The sequence below is a fragment of the Lycium barbarum genome, chromosome 4, assembly GCF_019175385.1.
Source record: "Lycium barbarum isolate Lr01 chromosome 4, ASM1917538v2, whole genome shotgun sequence".
In the NCBI taxonomy this organism is placed as follows: domain Eukaryota; kingdom Viridiplantae; phylum Streptophyta; class Magnoliopsida; order Solanales; family Solanaceae; genus Lycium; species Lycium barbarum.
In genome coordinates this window covers 137,481,303-137,490,021 of record NC_083340.1, presented here as the reverse complement: position 1 = coordinate 137,490,021, position 8,719 = coordinate 137,481,303, and the positions used below count along the sequence as shown (strand labels likewise).

The following is an 8,719-nucleotide window of genomic DNA, read 5'->3' as shown; positions in this document are numbered from 1 at the left end:
AGCCACAACCCACCTCACCAGAACCATCACACGACACAGATGACGGTAGTTCTTCTCAGATGGTTCCAACTGCTCGTAGATCTGAACGAGGCCATATACCATCAAAAAGGTACTCATCATCTGAATACCTTTTGCTTACTGAAGATGGAGAACCGGAGAGTTTTCAAGAAGCTATGTCTCATAAGGATAAAGCAAAATGGCTGATAGCAATGCGGGATGAGTTAGAATCTCTACAGAAAAATCAAACTTATGAGATCGTAGAACTTCCTAAAGGGAAGAATGCACTGAGAAACAAATAGGTGTTCAAGTTAAAGAAGGATGCAAGCGGACAAGTGGTGAAACACAAAGCTCGGTTGGTTGTCAAAGGGTTCCAACAGAAGAAAGGAATTGACTTTGATGAGATCTTTGCACCAGTTTTCAAGATGGCAGCAAGTATGAACTTGGAGCTTTAACAGATGAATGTGAAGACAGCATTTCTTCACGGAGATTTGAAAGAAGAAATCTATATGCAGCAGCCAGAAGGTTTTAAGGTTTCAAGTGATAATCTCGTGTGCAAGCTATCTAAAAGCTTGTATGGTTTGAAGCAGGCACCAAGACAGTGGAATAAGAAGTTTGACGCATGCATGAAGAGTCAAGGCTACAAGAAGACTACTGCGGATTAGCGTGTATACATCAAGAGACTTCCAGACGGTACCTTCATTGCTCTTCTACTATATGTAGACGACATGTTGATCGTTGGGAAAGATCAAATAAAGATAAACCAACTGAAGAAAGAACTCTCTAAGTCTTTTGATATGAAAGACTTATGACCGGCTCAACAGATTCTTGGGATGCAGATCACTCGAGACAGGAAGAATCGCAAGTTATGGCTATCTCAAGAGAAGTACATTGAACGGGTACTTGAGAGATTCAACATGAATAATACCAAACCAGTTAGTGTTCCGCTTGCGAATCACTTCAAGTTGAGCAAAAGAACATGCCCCACAACCAAGGAAGAGATCGGAGAGATGTCAGCGGTGCCCTATTCTTCAGCAGTTGGAAGTCTAATGTATGCCATGGTATGCACACAACCAGATATCGCTCATGCAGTGGGTACAGTGAGTCGTTTTCTCTCTAACCCCGGGAAGGAGCATTGGGAGGCAGTCAAATGGATTCTCAGATACTTGAAGGGTACCACGAAGTTATGTCTTTGCTACGGAGGAGCTGATCCAGTCTTGGAAGGCTATACAGATGCTGATATGGCCGGAGATATTGATAGTAGAAAATCTACTTCAGGATATATCTACACTTTTGCAGGGGGAGCTGTTTCTTGGCAATCAAGATTGCAGAAGTGTGTCGCTTTATCTACAACAGAAGCAGAATACATTGCTGCCGCTGAAGCTGGTAAAGAAGTGTTGTTGCTAAAGCGCTATCTCCAAGAACTTGGGATCCAGCAGAAAGAGTACAAGATACATTGTGACAGTCAGAGTGCTCTAGACTTGAGCAAGAACTCCATGTACCATTCCCGTCCAAAACATATTGATGTTCGGTATCACTGGATACGCGAGACGATTGATCAACAACTGTTGAGACTAGTGAAGATCAACACAAAGGAGAATCCATCAGACATGCTGACAAAGGTGGTGACACGAGATAAGCTAGAACTATGCAGAGACATAGTCGGGATGCTTGTTCTGAATATGCCTGGAAGGGGAGAATTGAAGAAATTTCCAGGATATATCCTAGCACTTTCTATGAAGCTTCCTCCAAATCTATGAATGACAAGGGATGCTTCCTCACACCTAGGAGTCACCTTCCTCTCACCCACCATTGAAGCTTCCTCCAAGCTTCCTCACACCTTCCTCCTACCTAGTTTTGGTCCTATAAATAGAGAAGCTTGTAAAGCTTTCTATCATCAGATATTAGATCATCACAGCACAACCAAGAAGAGTTGTGTAATATCCTTGAGATATTTGTGAGGTGTTTTTTGAGAGTTTTTTTTTGTTAGAGCTTGTATGTCTCTTATTTCTATTCTTGAAAGTAATAGAAGTATTTTTCTCTCATATTAGCTCGATACTTTAATTACCCTAACAGGTGAGAAGGGCCCTTACTCCGTCACAAGCACTCTGTTGATACCTCTATGTATTAGCAATCTGAGACCATTTAGGCCACCCCAAGGTTTAATTCGTTTAAATTTAATGTTGCCTGAAATACAAAAAAATCGATACATACATGTTATCATAAATTAGGGAAGACCAATTTTCAGTTTTAAATACAAGAAAATCATAAATCTGGTGTCCACTAAAGGAAAAGAAAATCATATTAGTTTCAACTCAATGTTTGATGCACTCATTTTCCCATATTTATCGACCTTGTTCAATTGTAATTGTTAACCCATTGTTGGTAGAGGAAGTTGTAGACGTACTAGAAACAGTCGCTCTTGCCACAAATGTTGGTCGATCTGGTCATGGAAGAGTCATTATGCTTTCACCTCCAAGCATTACTATAACATTGGACACACTTGGACGATCACTAGAGTTTTCTTGTACGCATAACAGACCAACATTAATGCATTTTATTACTTCATCTATGTTACACGTACTTTCATGTAACAATTCATCCACAAAATTGATGGCCTTCTCCTCTTTCCACAATCTCCAAGCCTGCAATTGCATCATAACACCAAAATAATGTCATAAAGTGAACATCAAATATTGAAAATTTACCTAGTTAATGTCTTCACTCACATGTCCTAAGAGGTTTATTCCCTCTTCCCTGTAAAATCCCGTGTTTCTTCTGCCGCTGATGATTTCAAGTATAACTACTCCAAAACTAAAGACATCGGACTTAGTTGAGAATAATCCATCCAATGCATACTCCGGAGACATATAGCCACTAATTGAGATCAAATAATCACACAATATTAGTAAAATACGTTGAATCATATCCTTAAAAAAAATCTAAAACAGAAGTTCCAATCAAAATATAACTTTTGACTTTTCATAGTGCTAAGTCTGGTGGATCCAAAGTATTTTCGACATGATATACAGAGTTTTATGTGAAAACACACAAAAATTTGAACATATATTAAATATGAGCCCATAATTTCAAAAGTACAAGGGGTTCACTGCTAATAACCTTAAAGGTTGAACTCGTTAAGTTTAAATTCTGAATTCTACTCTGTAAGCTACAGTTTAAACGTTAGAAATAATGTGTTTAACTTACTAGGTTCCGACAACTTTTCTCGTATTTTCTTGGGTAGCGTTTCCTTGAACAATTCTTGCTAAGCCAATGTCAGAAATCTTGGGATTCATTCCTTCATCTAGTAGAATATTACTAGCTTTCAAATCTCTGTGGATGATTCTCAACCTTGAATCATGATGTAAATAAGACAGTCCACGGGCAATTCCAAGTATAATATCAAATCGCTTTTCCCAATCCAACAATGCACGATTTTCTTTATCTTGTATGGAAAGAAAGTAATATTAATTATTTGCGATATTTAACTTTTAATTTGATCAAAGGATAAAAGGAAAACTAGCAAGTGTAAACTAACCAAATATGAATGTGTCCAAGCTTCTATTTGACATGTACTCGTAAAGTACAATCTGCTCGTTTCCCTGAACGCAGTAACCCAAAAGTCTAACAAGATTTCAATGTTGAAGTCTTGCAATTAATAGCACTTCATTCTTGAATTCTTCTATGCCCTGCCCAGATTGTGTTGATAGCCTTTTTACTGCAATTTCTCTGCGTCCTGGAAATTTTCCCTAAGGAATATATAAATCGTATCAATATAGTGAACTCAAATTGAAGTACATAGTTGAAACACACACGCACAGAGAGGTGCACAAATAAGGTATACTCCCTTCATCACATTTTATGTGATGCAATTTGACTGAATACGGAGTTTAAGAAAGAAAGAAAAAAAGACTTTTGAAACTTTTGGTCTAAAACAAGCTATAGATACTTGTATGATAATAAATCTCATCAAGGGTAAAATGAAAAATTCAAATTTAAACTGTTTCTAAATATATATAGACTTAAAAAAAGTGCATATATCATAAATAAGGACGGATATGTAAGATATCAAAGACCTTATAAACAGGTCCAAAGCCACTTTGTCCGAGCATGTTTGCCTCCGAGAAACGATCTGTTGCAGCCAATATGCTTTCCAAACTAAAAAATGGAACGTCGATGCTATTTTCGTCATCTTCATTTGTCAAATCATTAATGGCGTTTTCACTACCCTTCCATTGATCCAGATGATTCCTTTGGACTAAATATATGACCAAATATTATGAGTTAGAAAACACTATTTAGATAGAGCTGTAGCCACAAAAAATTCAAGAACTATTGTTATATAAAAGTATATAACATCTTATTTGGATTAACCTTTTCGTTTTTCAATCCTTCTTCTACAGTAAATGTACATAAAGCAGCATACTAGTAGAATTACGGCAGAAACTGTTGCAGGGACGATGGCTTTGAGCCTTATCGAAGATTGCTTCTGCTTTGTTGCTGCTCAATCAAAAATAAGGAGATGTTGTTATCTTTCTGTATTCGAAAAAATTAAACAACAGATTTGTTAAATAAACTAAATTTCCGAGCCCACAGATTTCACTGTGTGTCCTTAAGAAATTTAATCCCCTCACTGTTGCCCAAGGTTTCGGATTAATTTCTTAGATAAAATATAATAATCTGTTCTGTAAAGTGGCACTTCAAATTACAGAACTTCAGCGAACTCGAAGAACTGAGCGAATCACACTTGACACTTACTTTTATTTTTGAAAACAATTTAGAAGGAGAGGGGAAGAAGAATTCGAAGTCATATGTGTAAAATCAATCAGATCATTTGACCGAGGCATGTGCCTTTTCCGAAAACAATTTCCTTCACGGAGCAGGTGGCTTTTCAGAAAACAATTGCTTTTACGAAAAAAGGCACACGATTTCTCAATTAATCAGATCATTTGGTGGCTTCGGTGCGAGGGCATGACATCTTGGGATCAACTCCATTCAAACCAAAATGCCAACAGACACCTACTCAGAAAAATTGAGGAGTGAAATGCCAATAAGACAGAAGAATTTCGACTACAAGAAGGTTCCATCCTGTCTGTCAATCAAAGTATTGTGTTTTTGAAGGTTGATAACAAGTCAAAAAAGGCTGCAGCAATCATACAGCGCATAACATTTGATATTAGTTCAAAATTTTCCATTACCTTGATCACTTGGAAAATCAGAAGCCGCAAGTTTGATAAATAAGTTTCTTCCTCTAGCATCATCTTGAGACAGTTGTTGCAGATTAAGAAGTTCTCCACTCCATGTTAAGCATTCAGTGCCATCATAAGCATAAGCAGTACAAGAACAATTACGGAAACAAGTAGATTCACATTATGAGGCACTTGTAACTCTGACAGTTTCATAGTATTTGGGTAATGTCACATGGGACGTCAACAAAAACTTGTCCTTAAACGGAGCACCGGAATTACTGCAGCTGAAATTTGTTTTCCTAACACATCCTTGAGAAAAAATATTCAAATCCCAATCGTTGTTTAATTTGGGAACGAAACCAGGCAAACAACTGCATAACGAACTTGAGTTAGGATTGCAAGTTCCAAATGCCCCACAGTAAGCATAGACGTTACATGGCTGTGCTGGTTGAAGAAAAAACACGTTCCATTGCTTAGAACTATTGATCCATGTGAATTGCTTCAATTCCCCCGTGACATCAATCACGAATCTTGATATGAGTAACGGACTATATAAGGTGTTGATTTGTGAATATCTGATTATGATCAGATCAGATTTTATCAGATCAATTGATTATGATCAGACCTGATTTTGTAAGATCTTAATTGATCTGATAAAATCAGATCTGATATGCTATTGGATGTTTTAGGAAATTAGATCAAATAAAATCATCCCTTGATTATCAAATCTGCTAGAATCAAGGGATCAGATAGCTAGTTTGTTTGTTTGTTTCTACTATAAATTTGTACCCCTACAGATGAATAAAAAAAGTAACTTGGGTACCAAAACTTTCATGGTATTAGAGCAGCTTTATTCTTGTGTTGTTCATGACTAAAATAGCATTTACTGGGCAACGTCACCCAACAGCATCAACAGAAGCTGAGAATTCTGTTAACAAAGTTCCGACCGAGACAACTATGAACTAAGGCGGAGATTCCTCTCATTTGTCTTTTCAGCTTACTTCTCACAAGCTGAATGGCAAGAATTATTTGGAATGGGCGCAGTTTGTTCGTTTGGCAATTGATGGTCGAGGAAAACTTGGGCACCTAACTGGAGAGACAAAAAAGCCTGAACCAGGAGACCCAAAAATGAATGCCTGGAGATCAGAAAACTCAATGGTAATTGCTTGGCTACTGAACTCCATGGAAGCTGCCATAGGTAAACCATATTTGTTTCTTCCCACTGCTAGGGATGTTTGGGAGGCTGTTAGAGAGACTTATTCTGACGTAGAAAATGCTTCTCAGATTTTTGAATTAAAAATTAAACTGTGGAAAGCTAGGCAGGGGGAGAGGGGTATTACTATTTACTATAATGAGATGGTTTCCTTATGGCAAGAATTAGATCAATGCTATAATGATGAATGGGAATGTCCTAAGGATAGTGTAAAAGCAATGAAAAAAAAAAGAAAATGAGAGGGTATATTTATTTCTAGCAGGATCGAACCAAGAATTTGATGAACTTCGTTCACGAATTCTTGGAAAAAACCCACTGCCAACTTTGAGGGAAACTTTTTCTGAGATTAGGCAAGAAGAAACAAGGAGGAATGTTATGCTAAAATTAGAGTCTAATCTGGAAGGAAAAAATATAGATTCCTCTGCTCTAGTTACTGCGAAAAATGAAAATGACAAGAAAAAGAAGTCGTGGTGTGATCTTTGCAAAAAATACTGGCACACTCGTGAGACCTGCTGGAAAATCCATGGGAAACCACCTAACTGGAAGAAAAAGGGGGCAGACAACCGTGGCAGCCAGGCCTTTCAGAGTTCCAGCGAAGAATCAGGGCTGCAACTTTCTCTAAAAGTGCCACCATTCACCAAGGAGCAATTAGAGCTACTGCACAAACTTCTCCAATCTCAGCTCCAAACCAGTAAACTCGATCCTTCCACTCCCACTTGTTCTTTTTCCCAAACAGGTACTGTACCATCTGTTTTTATGAGTACAAATTCAACAGGTGTGAGTTTTTGGATTATAGATTCAGGGGCTAGTGATCACATGACATGGAATTCCCATTTTTTCTCGACTTACACTCCTTCTGCAGGAAATAAAAAAGTCAGAGTTGCTGATGGTTCCTTCTCAGCAATTGCTGGAAAAGGGACAATCAAATTAACCCCTCATTTGACTCTTTTTGATGTCCTTCATGTTCCAAAGTTGTCTTGCAATCTGGTGTCCATCAGCAAATTGACTCGAAACCTTAATTGTCGTGCTATATTTGACTCTACTTCATGTGTATTTCAGGACAAGGTCTCGGGGAGGGCGATTGGCAATGCTAGAGAGTCTGAAGGTCTCTATTTTCTTGAAGATGGTGACAAATCAGCAAATTTTAGTTCAACTTGTTTGAATTCGGTTCTAGTTGATAATAAAGTCATGTTATGGCACTATAGACTTGGTCATCCCAATTTTCATTATTTGAAACTCTTGTTACCTCAGTTATTTATGAATAAAAGTCCATCTTCTTTCCAGTGTGAATTTTGTGAAATGGCTAAACACCGACGCTCATCTTTTTTTTCCCAAAAATACCATGCCACAAAACCCTTCAAGTTAATCCATAGCGATGTTTGGGGACCTTCTAGGGTAGCAACTGTAAATGGAAGAAGGTGGTTTGTGAGTTTCATAGATGATCACACTAGACTAAGTTGGGTGTACCTATTGAAAGACAAAAGGGAAGTAAAACATATGTTTGAGGCTTTTTATGTTATGGTTGAGACACAATTTAATGAGAAGATTCAAATATTTCGGAGTGATAATGGGAGAGTGTTTTTTAATGACCAGCTAGGCAATTTTTTCACTTCCAAGGGAATAGTACACCAAAGTTCTTGTCCTGATACACCCCAGCAAAATGGAATAGCCGAGAGAAAAAAATAGGCATCTTATGGAAGTAACTAGAGCCTTATTATTCACAAGTGGAGTCCCTAAATTTCTTTGGGGAGAAGCTATTTTAACACCCACCTATCTTATTAATAGGATGCCTTCCCGTGTTCTAGATTTTAAAACCCCTTTCAGTATGTTCAAGACATATTTTCCTGCTTCTAGATTGACTGCTGATCTAGCTTTGAGAGTTTTTGGGTGTAGTGCATTTGTTCATGTTCATGATCACAATAGGAGTAAACTTGATCCACGTGCTAAAAAATGTGTTTTTGTTGGCTATGCTCCTAGTCAAAAGGGATACAAGTGTTATGACCCAAATTCTAGGAAGATCATTGTCACAATGGATGTCACTTTTTTTGAATCTCAATTGTTTTTTCGAACTCATCTTCAGGGGGAGAAACATAGTGAAGATTCGAGGGATAATAAGGAACCTCTTGACCTCATGTGTGACAAACAAAATGACCCGGGTTTTATCATAGACATTGGAAATAGTACTTTTGGTAATAACAACCATGAGAAGGTAAGAGATCACAACTTAAATAATGAAAATGAAAAAACTGAGTCAATAGAGCCTTTTCATGATACAATTAATGATAAGAACAAGGAACAAACAAGGGAATTACAAGTTTAC

At 37.6% G+C, this 8,719-nt stretch overlaps 1 pseudogene; it reads right to left on the bottom strand.

Moving 5' to 3' along the window:
- Nucleotides 1-2,199: 2,199 nt before the first annotated feature.
- LOC132637880 (G-type lectin S-receptor-like serine/threonine-protein kinase At4g03230) lies at nt 2,200-5,656 on the bottom strand (annotated as a pseudogene).
- Nucleotides 5,657-8,719: the final 3,063 nt, after the last annotated feature.